This window comes from Pan paniscus, chromosome 15, assembly GCF_029289425.2.
Source record: "Pan paniscus chromosome 15, NHGRI_mPanPan1-v2.0_pri, whole genome shotgun sequence".
In the NCBI taxonomy this organism is placed as follows: Eukaryota; Metazoa; Chordata; class Mammalia; order Primates; family Hominidae; genus Pan; species Pan paniscus.
In genome coordinates, this window is record NC_073264.2 from 38644289 (window position 1) to 38659420 (window position 15132).

The window sequence follows — 15132 nt, forward strand, 5'->3', positions numbered from 1 at the left end:
AATGGTCCAGTGTAATCACCCTTCCATTATTCCCCTGGTAGATTGCTCAGTGAATGGTGCCATGTTGGGAGCTCAGCGCTGGTCTGTACTGCTGGCAGACTGCGGACTCAGCAGTGGCTGTAGCCAGGTCAACATTGGTGAGTGGAAATCCATGTTGCCGAGCCCTTGCAGAACTTCCATGCCTGCCATCATGTTTACTGTGTTCATGAGCTCATTGAGGAGTGATAGGAATGTCTGGGGAAACAGGCTGACTGGTATCCACAAAATGGATCATCCTCTCCACTTGATTATTAAAGCCCTCCTCTGCTATGGTCACCTTTTGGTGAGCACTCACGTGAAACACAAATACTCAGTGTTCACATGTGAATGCTTTATCCTGAAATGTAAATTATCTTTAAGATAACCTTGGTAATTAATATAAAGGACTAATTCTAAGGAAGAGCAGAAAATGAAAAAAAAACTATGAGTGTAGCTAGAGACAATTCTTGATTTGGCAAAGACTTAGAGGAGGCAGGGAGAAATGAACTCAGACAAGAGTAATAACCAATAAATATATAGCTGTATTTAGAAGTGAAGAGAGATTAAGTCAGAGAAGTTTATGCTTAATCCCTTATTTGTTGTTGGATGTACTTTATTTGTTGAGCCTAGGAGATAGAAGGTTGGATTTAGGGTCTTGAGGTCAGTAAAACTGTGCAGTGTGTGGAAGAAATCCAGGTAAGAAAATGAAATGGATTAGCATGCAGTATCCCACATGAGGTTGGAAATAATAAAATTCAAAGTCTTTTTTTTTTTTTAAGACAGGTTCTCGCTCTGTTGCCCAGGCTTGAGTGCTGTGGCACAATCATGGCCCACTGCAGCCTCAATCTCCTAGGCTCAAGGGATCCTCTTGCCTCAGCTTCCCAAGTAGCTAGGACTACAGGTGCATGCCACCACACCCGGCTACTTTTTAATTTTTTTGTAGAGACAGAGTCTCCTTATGTTGCCCAAGCTGGTCTCGAACTGGGCTTAAGTGACCCTCCCACCTCAGCCTTCCAAAGTGCCAGGATTACAGGCGTGAGCCATCGTGCCTGGCCAATTCAAGCAGTCTTTAGCTGACAGTGAAAGTGGAGAAAATATATGTTTGTCTTCTATTATAATGGGTTTATCCTGGGTTGAAGTTGACAGGGTCTCTAGTGTAAGGAATTTGAAGGTGCTTGGGACAGTGTTACCAAAATAGTGAACCAGATGGTCTAGCACAGACAAAAAATAATCCTTTTTAAAAGAAACTATTGTTTTGCTCTTCTTAAAGAGTATTTTTAATAAGAAGGCAGAAGAATAGAAAGTTGTGATCTAAGAACAAGAATTTTGAATTAAGGATTAAAGAGACCTAAGAGCAAGATACAGTACTCGTGGACATTGTTTGAAGGTAAATTTCATTAGAAAAAGAAAATGGGTTAAATGTGAGGTTAGAGTGTTGTTTGGGTGACCATTGCTTTTGTCTAAAATTTTGGCAGAAAATTTTCTGTTTTCTGTTTTTTTGAGACAGAGTTTCACTCTTGTTGCCTAGGCTGGAGTGCAATGATGCAATCTCTGCTCACTGCAACCTCCACCCCCCAAGTTCAATCAATTCTTCTGCCCCAGCCTCCCGAGTAGCTGGGATTACAGGTGCCCACCACCATGCCCAGCTAATTTTTTTGTATTTTTAGTAGAGATGGGGTTTCACCATGTTGGCCAGGCTGGTCTTGAACTCCTGACCTCGGGCGATCCATCCGCCTCAGCCTCTCAAAGTGCTGGGATTACAGGCATAAGCCACCACACCCGGCCCAGAAAATTTTCCATTAAAATATGGGAAAGTAACCTTGGTGGTCAGTAGTTCAGTGTCACAGATGAGAAGCTAATCATCCAAATCAGTCAAACTAGCTGTGGTGAGGGACCATTTTTTAAGTTTTTTTCAAAGCTTCTTAAAAGTTTTATTATATGTTACTACTTTTGTAACATATAATAAAAATGAATTGCCAAAAAATGAAATTTAAAAAAATATGCAAAATTCAAACATATAGTTTTTAAATTATTGGCTTTAACAGCCATAAAATTTCTTGTCAGATTACCATAAAATGTTTAATTGCTAACTCTGAATTCTAGTACTAGCTTCATGTCAGTAACAGACAGTTTTGGAGTAGTGCTTGTCCCTGGATCACACTTTGAGGAGCACTGCTCTAAATGAGATAGCAGAAACTTCAAAAATGACAGCATTATTTAATGAAGTATTAGTGGACTGGAAATCGCAGTTGGGAACCAGGAAAATCCAAGTCCTTTTCTCCTGCATCTGAAGTAACAGTGTGTGAGAGAAGGAGCATGCTCAGTTACAGAGGGTTCAGAGAGAAGTGTCACTGGAAGTGGGGCAGTTTTGTATTGAGCTGAGGAAATAAAGGGATTAGGCTTAAGAATATATAGAATGATCTTGGCAATGAAAAATTACTTCCAAAGGCCAGAGATGATGAAAGTACAAAGAGAGCGGGCAGGTAAGGGAAAGAGCTAAGTCATAGGAAAATTATACTTTGTTTTTTTTATTATACTTTAAGTTTTAGGGTACAAAATTATAGTTTTAAAATACTAGTTGACTTTAGGGAGTTGAATGATAGACTGTTTTCACTAAGATTGCTCTTAAGTTAATCACCACTCAATAGTTTGAATGATGTTCCTGGACTTACATATACACATCCATAAAACAACTTTAAGAACATTAAAAAAAAAAGAATGCGGGTAAATGATTGACTTCATTAAAAACTAGAAAGTGTCCTGAGAACTGTCTGAGGTCTCTAAAGCTTTTGCTACAGTAGTTGGTTAATCAGTACACAAATATTTACTTGCTTCCTGTAGATAACACTAGTTATCATACTTACATGTTCAGAAATAATTTGAGTCTGAAGTCTCAATGAGAATGACTTTTTATATAATATTCAACTTGTTGATACTTTGATTTGTCATACGAACTTTTAGTTTTAGCCTTGTTGTAATCTTAGAAATTAGAGTTGCTTCTGTTAGGATTTAACAATGTTTGGGCAGCACACATTATACAAGAAAATTAAGAATGAGCACTTACGTTGACAGCTCTGTTGAGATTACAACATTTATAATGGCAAATAAAGTTTGCAAACCAAGAGGAAGCACCTGTGATTCCAGGAATATAATAACTGAAAAAGAGCTTAATAAACTATTAAACTGTGGCTATCATCCAGTAAACACTAATACTCTTTCCTGAACTGTGCTTTGTGTTTTAAAATAGTATAAGAAACATCTCTGTCCTTTTATGCAATAACTGCCAACTTAACATTTAGGTTATACTGTTGTATGTTTATGGATTTTGAGAAAATCCATTGAAGTTTACTTAAGAACCAACTCATTACAATGGTATTATTTACTGAATTTTATTTTCCTGATCATTAGCTAACTACAGAGTTCAGCATTACAAGGTTATAACTGTACAAAAAGGATCAAAACACCACATCCTAGTAGTTGTATTAGCCAGAGAAGTAAAGTCATCATCTTAGAAATAAATGCTTTTGCAGCACTGAAGAGATTATAAAAAAGGAATAAGCCAAATCAGACCTTTTATGTGGTAATTTTATAATTATCTTTATTTTAGTCATTTTAGTAATAAAATATTGTTCTACATTTTAATTACATTCTGATTATTCATATTAAACTATAGAAATGCAATACTTTTCTGGTATAATTCTTACCAAAACAAAATTCAGAACGGTTCTTGAATTTTTACATTTATTATTGACTTTGAAGAGGAAGTGTTGTTAGTGAATTGTAACTTTTAATTCAGCTACTGTAATTGTAATCTCAAATCCATTTAGTCTCCAAAGAGGTTTTAGGTAAATATTCTAAACACCTGGAAGCTAGGAAAATACCAACATAGTGTTCTTAAATTTTATACAAACATAATTCTAATTTAACTTTAATGTATTAAGTATAGTTATGATTCCATGTAATTAACAGTCCTCAATATAATTAACAGTTCATACATTAAATATGAGATATAATAGCCTTTATGTTTGGATTATCGTTTCCTCTTGTTAAACCCAATGGCTATCCCAGCAGGTTGAGATCTTGAGAAGCCGTGGGTGTAATAAAAGGGCTGTTATCAGAACATCAGATACTTCTAAAGTTAAGAGACTGTGTAGCTTTTGTTTTGGTGTCCTCTTCATTTTTTTTTTTTGCAACCTGTTTAGATTACTTCCTCAGACTTATCATTCTACCCTGTCCTTCTTTTACCACTAGAATACACAGAGTACACAGCCAGAAAATTAGGATGCCAGGAGGAGAGATCAGAGAGGGATGGGTTAAACAGACAAGTGATAAATTAGTTTTTGTGACTTTTGTGTTCAGGAGAGTATTTGTTGTATCTAAAGGGCTAAAATGGAGCTGACATCTGGCATATATTGAATATTTACCTTTTCTAGTTCCTTATGTCAAAAATGAGTGGGTTGTAAATGTGTGGATTTATTTCTGGGTTTTCAATTTTGTTCCATTGGTCTATGTGTTTGGTTTTGTTTTGTTTTTTAGTCTATCCTGTGGTTCCATATGTATCTGTTTTATGCCAGTTACCATGCTGTTTTGATTACCGTAGCTTTGTAGCATAATTTGAAGTTAGGTCATATAATGCCTGAAGCTTTATTCTTTTTTTTTCAAGATTGCTTTGACTACTCTTGGAATCTGCTTTGACTACTCTTGGAATCTTGTGACTCCATGTCAATTTTAGGTTTATTTTTTATGTTTCTGTGAAGAATGTCATTGGTGTTTTGATGGGGATTGCATTGAATCTGTAGGTTGCTTTGAGTAGTATGGATATTTTAACAATATTGATTCATTCAATCCATGAACATGGATTCTTTCCAGTTTTTAGTGTGTGTGTATGTCCTCTTCAGTTTCTTTCATCAGTGTTTTATAGTGTTCATTGTAGAGACTTTTTACTTCTTTGATTAAGTTTATTGCTAGATATTTTATTTTATTTTTCACTATTGTAAATGGGATTACATTCTTGTTTTTTTTTCAGGTTGTTCACTGTTGGCATATAGAAATGCTACTAATTGTTTATGTTGATTTTATATTCTACAACTTTACTGAATTCATTTATCAGTTCTAATAGTTTTTTTGTGTAGTTTTTAGGTTTTCCTAAATATAAGATCATGTCATCTGCAAAAAAGGATAATTTCAATTCTTTCTTTCCAGTTCGAATACGCTTTATATCTTTCTCTTGTCAAATTGCTCTATCTAGGACTTTCAGTAATATGTTGAATAAAAGTGGTGAAAGTGAGTGTCCTTGTCTTGTTCGAGATCTTACAGAAAGCACTTTCAGGCCAGGCACGGTGCTTCACGCCTGTAATCCCAGCACTTTGAGAGGCCAAGGCAGGTGGATCACGAGGTCAGGAGTTCAAGACCAGCCTGGCCAGGATGTCTCTACTAAAAATACAAAAATTAGCCATGCATGGTGGCAGGTGCCTGTAATCCCAGCTGCTCGGGAGGCTGAGGCAGGAGAATCACTTGAACCTGGGAGGCGGAGGTTGTAGTGAGCCGAGATTGTGCCATTGCACCCCAACCTGGGTGACAGAGCGAGACTCCTCTCAAAAAAAAAAAAAAAAGGCACTTTCAGTTTTTTCCTATTCTATATGATTCTAGCTGTAGGTTTGTCATTTATGGCCTTTGTCATGTTGAGATGTGTTCCTTCCATACCTAGTTTGTTGATAGTTTTTATCATGAAGGGATGTTGAATTTTATCAAATGCTTTTTTTGAAATCTATTGAAATGATTATATCATTTTTGTCCTTCAGTCTGTTGATGCAATGTATCACATTTGCTGATTTGCATATGTGGAACCATCCTTGCATCCCTGAGATTAATCTCACTTGATCATGTTGAATCAAACTGCATATAACTTTTGACTCCCCAAAACCTAACTACAATAGCCTACTGTTAACTGGAAGTCTTACCTTTAACAACACACAGTTGACTAACACATATTTTATATGTTATATGTATTATATACTATATTCTTAAAGTAAGCTAGAGAAGAGAAAATGTTATGAAGAAAATTGTAAGGAAGAGAAAATACATTTACAATACTGAACTGTATTTATCAGTGCCATAAATTTACATCATCTGATTATAGGATGAATTATCCGAAATGGCAGGCAACCACAATTTTAGTTGTCAATCCGTGGTACATATCAGGCAATTCAACTTTTTTTTGGTAATGTCATGACTTTTCTCTGCTTCTTTGGAGTACTTCCAACATCACTAGTGGAACTTTGTATGGTCCCATGGTGTTACTGAAGAGTTACAGTATTGCAGTGGACGAAAAATACTTGAGAACTGCAAGAGATCATTTTGCTATGATACACAATTTACTGGAGACATGAACTGCTGTTGTGGAGATGAGTAGCATCCCACAGTGTTTTAAGGAGATACTTGCAATACTTTAGCTCACTGCAATAGCAATAGCAGGTGGTTATGAAATTATTATAGTAGTACAGTATTGCTACAGATAATTTTATGCAGTTATGATCTAATACTATTAGGTCAGTGCAAAAGTAGTTGTGGTTTTTGGCATTAATAAATCTTTACCTTTGTTTACATTCTCTTGATGGCAAATGGTTCCGTGTGTAATCTGTGTGTGTGTGTATATTTTGATAAATTTTAACTTTTTCCAAGAAATTTGTATACATTTTATGGTAGTAAATTATATTAATAAAATACTGCTATGCACATTTTTAATGTGTTCATGGTATACCTTTTTCTTAACTTTTTTGATATTTTTACATTACACAGTTCATCTGTGAGATTTTTCAAATTGTCACAGATCTCCAATAATTTTTCTGATATACTGGGCCTACACAGTTCAAATTTGTGTTGTTCAAGGACCAACTGTACTCCAATTAAAGACAGATACTGTGACATATTAAAGGTAGTGAAAAGTCAGGACTCAGTTATATATATTGTCTGTAAGAAGCATACTTGAGACAAGACACAGATAAGCTGAAAGTAAAACATGGAAATATATAATATGTGAGCTATAAATATAAGAAAGTTGCTATGGCTATATTAATATCAGATGAAGTAGGCTTAAAGGCAAGGAGTATTACCAGAGATAAAGAGGGACATATCACCAGAAATACATAACAATTCTAAGTGAATATATAAATACTAGCAGATCATCAAAGTACAAGAAGCAAAAACTGAGAGAACTAAGGGAAGAAATACACTATTTGGCAATCATAATTGGAGGTATCACTGCTGTTCTTTCTGTAATTGACAGACGATTTGAACAAAATTCATTACCGTTAGAGAAGGCTTGACTTTGCAATCACCTGTTGACAACTATAGAAATACAGTTGTCTCAAGTTCACATGGAACAATAAAAAAGATAAGACTATATGCTGGACTTTAAAATAGGTTACAGTAAATTTGAAGATTGAATCTATAGGCATATATGTTCTGTCTACAAGGGAGCTGAATGAGAAATTAACTAGAAAAGATATTTAGAATAGGAAATTAAGCAACACCTTTTAAATAATTCAAGGATCAATGTAAAGTAGAAAGGGAAATTTAGAAAAAATATAATAACTGAATAATATACACAGCTTCATGCTAATACATTTAGTAACCCAGTGTAAATAAATTTACTAAAACTATTTAGCTTTTCCGTTTCTTGTGCAAGTTTTGATAAATTGCATTTTCAAAGAATTTATTCATCTGGGTTAAGATACATTTGAAATAAAAATATTGATAATTGAATATTTTTAATTTTATGGAGATATGAGACCTCGACTGTTCAGACAATCTTAAAAAAGAATGAAATGGAAGAGTTATGCTATCTGATTTTAAGACCCTAAAACTATAAGGGACAGTCAAGACTGTAGCTTATCCATACGCAAATCAATGGAACTGTATCGACAGTAGAAATAGATTCATTCATATATAATTACTTAATTGTTTTTTACATTTTTAACAGCTTTATTGAGATTCATATACCATTCATACCCTTAAAGTATACAATATAATATTTTTCGGTATATTCAGATTTGTGTAGTCACTACTACAATTTTAGAACATTTTTATCAACCCCAAAAGAACCCCTGTACCCATTAATAGACACTCTCCATTTATTTCCCCCAAATTTATTTCCACCAGCCCTAAGCAACCAATAATCTATCTGTCTATATATTTGTCTATTCTGGATTTTACATAAATGTATTCATAAGAGTATGTGGTCTTTTGTGACAGGCATTTTTCATTTTATATAATTTTTTCAACTTTTATCCATCTGGCAGTATGTATTAGTACTTTTATTGCAAAATTGATCATTTTTAAATTGTCAAATTATTGTATGGATATATGCCATATTTTGTTTATTCATTTATCAGCTGATGAACATTTGCGTTGTTTCCACTTTGCGACTATTAGGCTGCTATGAACATTAATGTATAGGTTTTTGTGGGAGCATATTTTTCATTTCTCTTTAGTATACACTTTGAGGTGGAATTGATAGATCATGTGGTAACTAACATTTTGTTGAACTACCAAACTGTTTTCCAAAGTACCTTTACCATTTTACATTTCCACCAACAATTTATGAAGGGTCCAATTTATCTACATTCTCACTAACACCTGTTACTATCATTCTTTTTATTATAACCATCCCGGTGGATGTGAGGTAGTATCTTGTGGTTTTTAGTTTTTTGTCTTTTTAAAAATTGTGGTAAATATACATAACATAAATATACATAACATAAAATTTACTGTCTTCACTATTTTTACCTATACAGTTCAGTAGTGTTCGCATCACCATCCATCCATATCCAGAACTGTTTCATATTGCAAGACTTAAATTAAACAATAACTCCTCATTCTACTCTCCCCTGGCCCCTGACAACTTCACCCCTGACATTTCACTTTCTTTGTCTATGAAGTTGAGTATTCTAGGTACCTCATATAAGTGGAATCATACAGTGTTTGTCCTTTTGTGACTGGCTTATTTCATAATGTGCAATGTCATCAATGTTGATTTATGTTGAAGTGTATATCAGAATTTCCTTCCTTTTTTAGACTGAGTAATATTCTATTATTTGTATATACCACATTTTGTTTGTCAATTCATCTGCTGATGGCCATTTAGGTTGCTTCTAACTTTGGCCATTGTGAATAATGCTGCGATTTATATATCTTCATTGGAGAAATATCTTCTATTCAAGTTTTTTTGCCCAGTTTTAAGCTGGATTTGTTATTGTTTATATATTCTGGGTTAAACTCCTTATTTGATATATGATTTACAAATATTTTCTCCCATTCCATGAATTGTCTTCTCACTCTCTTGGTTGTGTCCTTTTGTGCACAAGTTTTTTAATTTTGATATAGTCCAATTTTATCTTTAGCTGCTTGCGCTTTTAGTATCATATTCAGGAAATGATTGACAAATCCAATGTCATGAAATTTTTTCCCTGTATTTTCTTCTAAGAGTTTCAGAGTTATTAGCTCTTATGTTTAGGTCTTTGATCCATTTTGAGCTAATATTTGTATATGGTATAAGGTAAGGGTCCAAATTCATGGTTTTTTTTTTTTTTTTTTTGCATGTGGATATTCAGTTGTCTTTGAACTATTTGTTGAAAAGACTATCCTTTCCTCATTAAATGGTTTTGGTACCTTTATCAAAAATGACTTGTCTATATATGCACAGGTTTACTTCTAGACCCCACTATTCTGTTTTACTGGTCTACATGTCTGTCTTTATGCCAATACCACACTGTTTTAATTACTATAGCTTCATAATTTTGAAATTTGGAAGTGTGAAACTTTCATGTTATCATTCTCTTTTATTATTATATTATTATTATTATATAATGCCCTCTTTGTCTCTTCTAAGTTGCTTTTCCAGCTATGTCTATTCCACTCATAAGCCCAACAAAGGCATTCTTTATTTCTGTTATAGTGTTTTTGATCTTTGGAATTTCTTTTTCGTTCTTTCTTAAAATTCCCGTCTCCCTGGTTATATTGCCCATCTGTCTTCCCTGATGTCTACTTTATCTGTTAGAGCCCTTAGCATATTAATCACAATCGTTTTAAATTTCTGGTCTGATAATTCCAGTATCCCTGCCATTTCTGAGTCTGGCTCTGATACTTGCTCTGTATCTTCAGTTGTGTTTTTTGTTTTTTCCTTTTCATATGCCTTGCAATTTTATCTTTTTAAAAATTTTTTTATTTTTTTATTTTGAGACAGAGTTTCACTCTGTCGCCCAGGCTAGAGTTCAGTGGCATGATCTCAGCTCACTGCAACCTCCACCTCCCAGGTTCAACCGATTCTCCTGCCTCAGCCTCCCAAGTAGCTGGGACTACAGGCACGCACCACCACACCCACCCAATTTTTTGTATTTTTAGTAGAGATGGGGTTTCACCATTGTTGGCCAGGCTGGTATTAAACTCCTGACGTCAAGTTATCTGCCTGCTTCTGCCTCTGTAATTTTATCTTAACAGCTAGACATGATGTACTGGGTAAAAAGAGTACTAATGGGTCTTTTTTTTCCCCCTTGGTTGTAGTATCACTTGGTTGCTATGGCTTCTTAAATGGTTTCTAGAATTCCCACAAAACATTGTTCCATATTGTGTTGTTAGTTGGTGTTCCTATTGGGGATCTAGGGCTTGGAGCTTCTTTGTCAGCTATCTTACTGATAATCACTCTCCTCACTGTGATCTTGATGTGCATTTCCCTAATGGCTAATGATGTTGAATACCTTTTCCTTTGCTTATTGTTCATTTGTAAACATATATATATATATATATTTTTTTTTTTTTTGAGACAGAGTCTCGCAATGTCACCAGGGCTGGTGTGCAGTGGTGCAATCTTGGCTCACTGCAACCTCCGCCTCCCAGGTTCTAGTGGTTCTCCTGCCTCAGCCTCCCGAGTTGCTAGGATTACAGGTGCCCACCACCACGCCTGGCTAATTTTTTGTATTTTTAGTAGAGATGGGGTTTCATTATGTTGACCAGGCTGGTCTCGAATTCCTGACCTCGTGATCTGCCTGCCTCAACCTCCCAAAGTGCTGGGATTACAGGCGTGAGCCACTGTGCCTGGCCTTGTATGTGTTCTTTAGAGAAATGTCTATTGTGATTCTTTCCTCATTTTAAAATTGTGTTATTTTTCTTTTGCTTATTGAGTTGTAAGAGTTCTTTATATATTCTTGATACAAGTTGTTTTAATCAGATATATAATTTGCAAAATTTTCTCCGATTCTGTAATTTGTCTTTTCACTTTCTTAATGATATCATATGCAGCACAGAAGTTTTTTATTTTGATAAAATCCAATTTATTTTTTCTTCAGTCACTCAAAAGATAAGAAGGCTTTGTCTAACTCATGGTCACTAAAATTTACTCCTGTTTTTTCCTAATATTTTTATAGTTTATCCTTTACATTTAGTTGTATGACCTACTTTAAGTTCATTTGTTGTATGGTTTACAAAAGGCATCCAACTTCAGTCTTTTGCATATGACAGTGGCTTTATTTTTTTTAAATTTAATTTTATTTTTTTTTTGAGACGGAGTCTCGCTCTGTCGCCTAGGCTGGAGTGCAGTGGCGTGATCTTGGCTCACTGCAAGCTCCACCTCCTGGGTCCACGCCATTCTCCTGCCTCAGCCTCCTGAGTAGCTGGGACTACAGGCACCTGCCACCATGCCCGGCTAGTTTTCTGTATTTTTTTTTAGTACAGACTGGGTTTCACCATGTTAGCCAGGATGGTCTCGATCTCCTGACCTCATGATCCGCTCGCCTTGGCCTCCCAAAGTGCTGGGATTACAGGCGTGAACCACCGCGCCTGGCCCCCCCTTTTTTTTGAGACAGAATCTCGCACTGTCATCCAGGCTAGAATGCAGTGGTGTGATCTCGGCTCACTGCAACCTCTGCCTCCCAGGTTCAAGTGATTTTCCTGCCTCAGCCTCCTGAATAACTGGGACTATAGTTGTGCGCCACCATGCCCAGCTAATTTTTGTATTTTTAGTTGAGACAGGCTTTTGCCATGTTTCCCAGGCTGGTCTAGAAGTCCTGGCCTCAAGTGATTTGCCTGCCTCAGCCTCTGAAAGTGCTGGAATTACAGATGTGAGCCACCATGCCCGGCCATTTTTATCAAGGTACCAAATCAGCCTATTTGAAAAAGAAAAATATTTTCAGCAAGCAGTGCTGGAATAGCTGGGTATCAGAAAAAAAGCCTTGACCCTTCCCTCACACCATGCTAAAAAATGAGTCAAAATGGCTTATAGACCTCAACAAGACAGCTAACACTTTAAAGCTGTCAAAGAAACCATACGAAAATGCCTTTATTGCCTTGAGGTAGGGAGGATTTGAAAGAAAAGACACAAGTAGCTGTAACTATAAAGAAAATATTGATCAATTTTACTTAAACAAAATTAAAAGTGAAAGCTCATCAAAAGCCAACCTTAAGAAAATAAATTGGCAAGGTATAACCTGGGAGTAAATATTTGTAATTCATTTATAAAACAGTGGACTTGTACTAAATGCATATTTAATCATGTATAAATTGATAATAAAAAGATACGCAGACAAAGAAAATGAGCAAAAGACTGGAACAGAACTTCAAAATCATCCAATGACAACCTGAAAAGATTCATTATCATTTGTGATCAGGAAAACATAAATTTAAATATGCTACTACATCACATGCACTATGGTGTCTGAAATTAAAAAGACAGACAACAGCAAACATTGGTAAGGATATGGAGCAATTGAAACTCATCCATTGCTAATGGGAGTGTGAAATAGTACAACCAGTTTTGAAAACTGCTTTGTACTTTCTTAGGCAGTTGAACGTAGGTCTACTCTGTGACTTAGCAATTCCATTTCTAGGTCTTTACCTTGGAAAAATGAAAATATGGATATGCTGTAAGACATTTAAAGGAATGTTTGTAGGAGCTGATTTATAATATTCAACTATTGAAAATGATGTGAAAGTCATTTCATCAAAAGGAAAATGGATATACAAATTGTGGTATATGCATAAAATGGAATACTATTTAGCATGAAAATGGAATACTATTTAGCATAAAAAGCATGAACTGCTCTCACAGTCTCTCACACACACAAACATAGATGAATCTGTAATACATATGTTGAATTGAAGCCAGACAAAGGATTACAGACTTAAAAGTTTCATTGTTTTTTATGAAGTTCAAGAAGAGATGAAATAACCCATGCTATTACAAATCGGAATAGTAGTAGCCTGTGGAGATTGGTGCAGACTGGCTTAAGAGGGGGTACCAAGATATTTTCTGGTAGAAATAGTCTACATCTTAATTAGGATGGTAGTAACAGAGATTTATAAATTTGTCAAAAGCCAATCAATTCTACACTTAAAATGTGTGCATTTTACTCTATGTAATCTTACCTGAAATAAAACCCCTATAAAATAATAATTTGGCTTCTAAGGTATGGTTAAAATTTCAGAAGTTCCCTGTTTAATACATTTTTTCTTCACTCCTGCATCTTCTTTCCTCTGGTTTGTGTGCTTTCTTTTTCCTGTGTGAAATCTTGGTGTCTTACTACTTTGTCTTTCCTTAATTTGGCCTCCCTTGCTTTACTGTATTGCTGCTGTGATGTAGTTGGTCCTGACCCTAGGTTAATGTGTGTGTTTTTGTCTTTGTTTAAAAAAAAGCTTAAATAGCAAAAATAAAAATTTGAAGACTAGAAAAAGCTTATAGAAAGAAGATACAAAGAAAGAAAAGATTTTTGTACATTTTTACAATGTGTTTATGTTTTAAGCTGCTTATTACAATAGTCAAATAGTTAAAACAAATTAAAAGTTTATGAAGTAAAAAAGTTACAGTAGGCCAGGCACAGTGGCTTACTCCTGTAATCCTAGCACTTTGGGAGGCCAAGTCGGACGATCCCTTGCATCCAGGAGTTCAAGACCAGCCTGGGCAACATAGTGAGACCCCTTCTCTACAAAAAATGCAGAAATTAGTTGGATGTGGTGGCACGTGCCTGTAGTTCCAGCTCCTGCCTCGGGAGGAGCTTGAGCCAAGGAGATTGAGGCTGCAGTGAGCTATGATCATGCCACCACACTCAGCCTTGGTGACAGAGACCCTGTCTCAAAAAAAAAAAAAAGTTACAGTAAACTAAGATTAATTTTTTATTGAAGCAGAAACATATTTTTTATAAATTTAGTGTAGCCTAAGTGTACAATTTTTATAAAATCTATAGTAGTGTACAAAAATGTCCTAGGCCTTCACATTCACTTACTCACTCACCCAGAGTAACTTCCAGTGCTATAAGCTCCATTCATGGTAAGTGCCCTGCACAGGTATACCATTTTTTATCTGTTATACCATATTTTCACTGTACCTTTTCTATGTTTAGATGCACAAATACTTAACATCGTGTTACACTTGCCTACAGTATTCAGTACACTAACATGCTGTCCAGGTAGCTATACCATATAGCCTAGGTGTGCAGTAGGCTATACCATCTAGGTTTGTATAAGTACATGCCATGTTTGCACAACAACAAAATAGCCTAATTATGCATTTCTCAGAATGTATCTCCATTGTTAAGCAATGTATTCCTGTATCGTGAGTATTAACCAAAATGTGACACAGACACACCCAATGAGCACATGCTATTGGAAAAATGGCACCAATGGATTTGCTTGACACGGGGTTGCCACAAACCTTCAATATGTAGAAAACATATCTGTAAAATGTAATAAAATGAAGCTACAGTATGCCTATAGCTATTTTTTTGTTTTATATTTCTAAAAAGAGCGTTCTGATTTTAGCAAGTATGCTAGCCTTAGAATGTGAAATTAAAAGGTGAGAAATATTTGCTTAGGTTGTTTTCATTAGTTTACCATAGACATTGTTAGGAATGAAGGAACTGAGTTAAAAGGTAATAATTCTGTATATCAGCTCGTTCCTTTTTTATCTTTGTTAAGTATTTCCTTGTATCAGACCTAAGTATTACTTAAAAAATATCTGTATCTCTGTTTGTTCAAAGTTCTAATATTATTTTTTAAATGTTTTTTTATAAGTTTAGATGGGGTCTCACTGTGTTGCCCAAGCTGGTTTTGGATACCTGGCCTCACGTG

The 15132-nt window shown here is 35.2% G+C and overlaps 1 protein-coding gene across 50 annotated transcripts in view; it reads left to right on the forward strand.

Annotated features, from left to right (window-relative positions):
- The window catches only part of MIPOL1 (mirror-image polydactyly 1), a 387061-nt gene that overhangs the window by 129684 nt on the left and 242245 nt on the right, over positions 1–15132 (forward strand). The window lies entirely within an intron of this gene.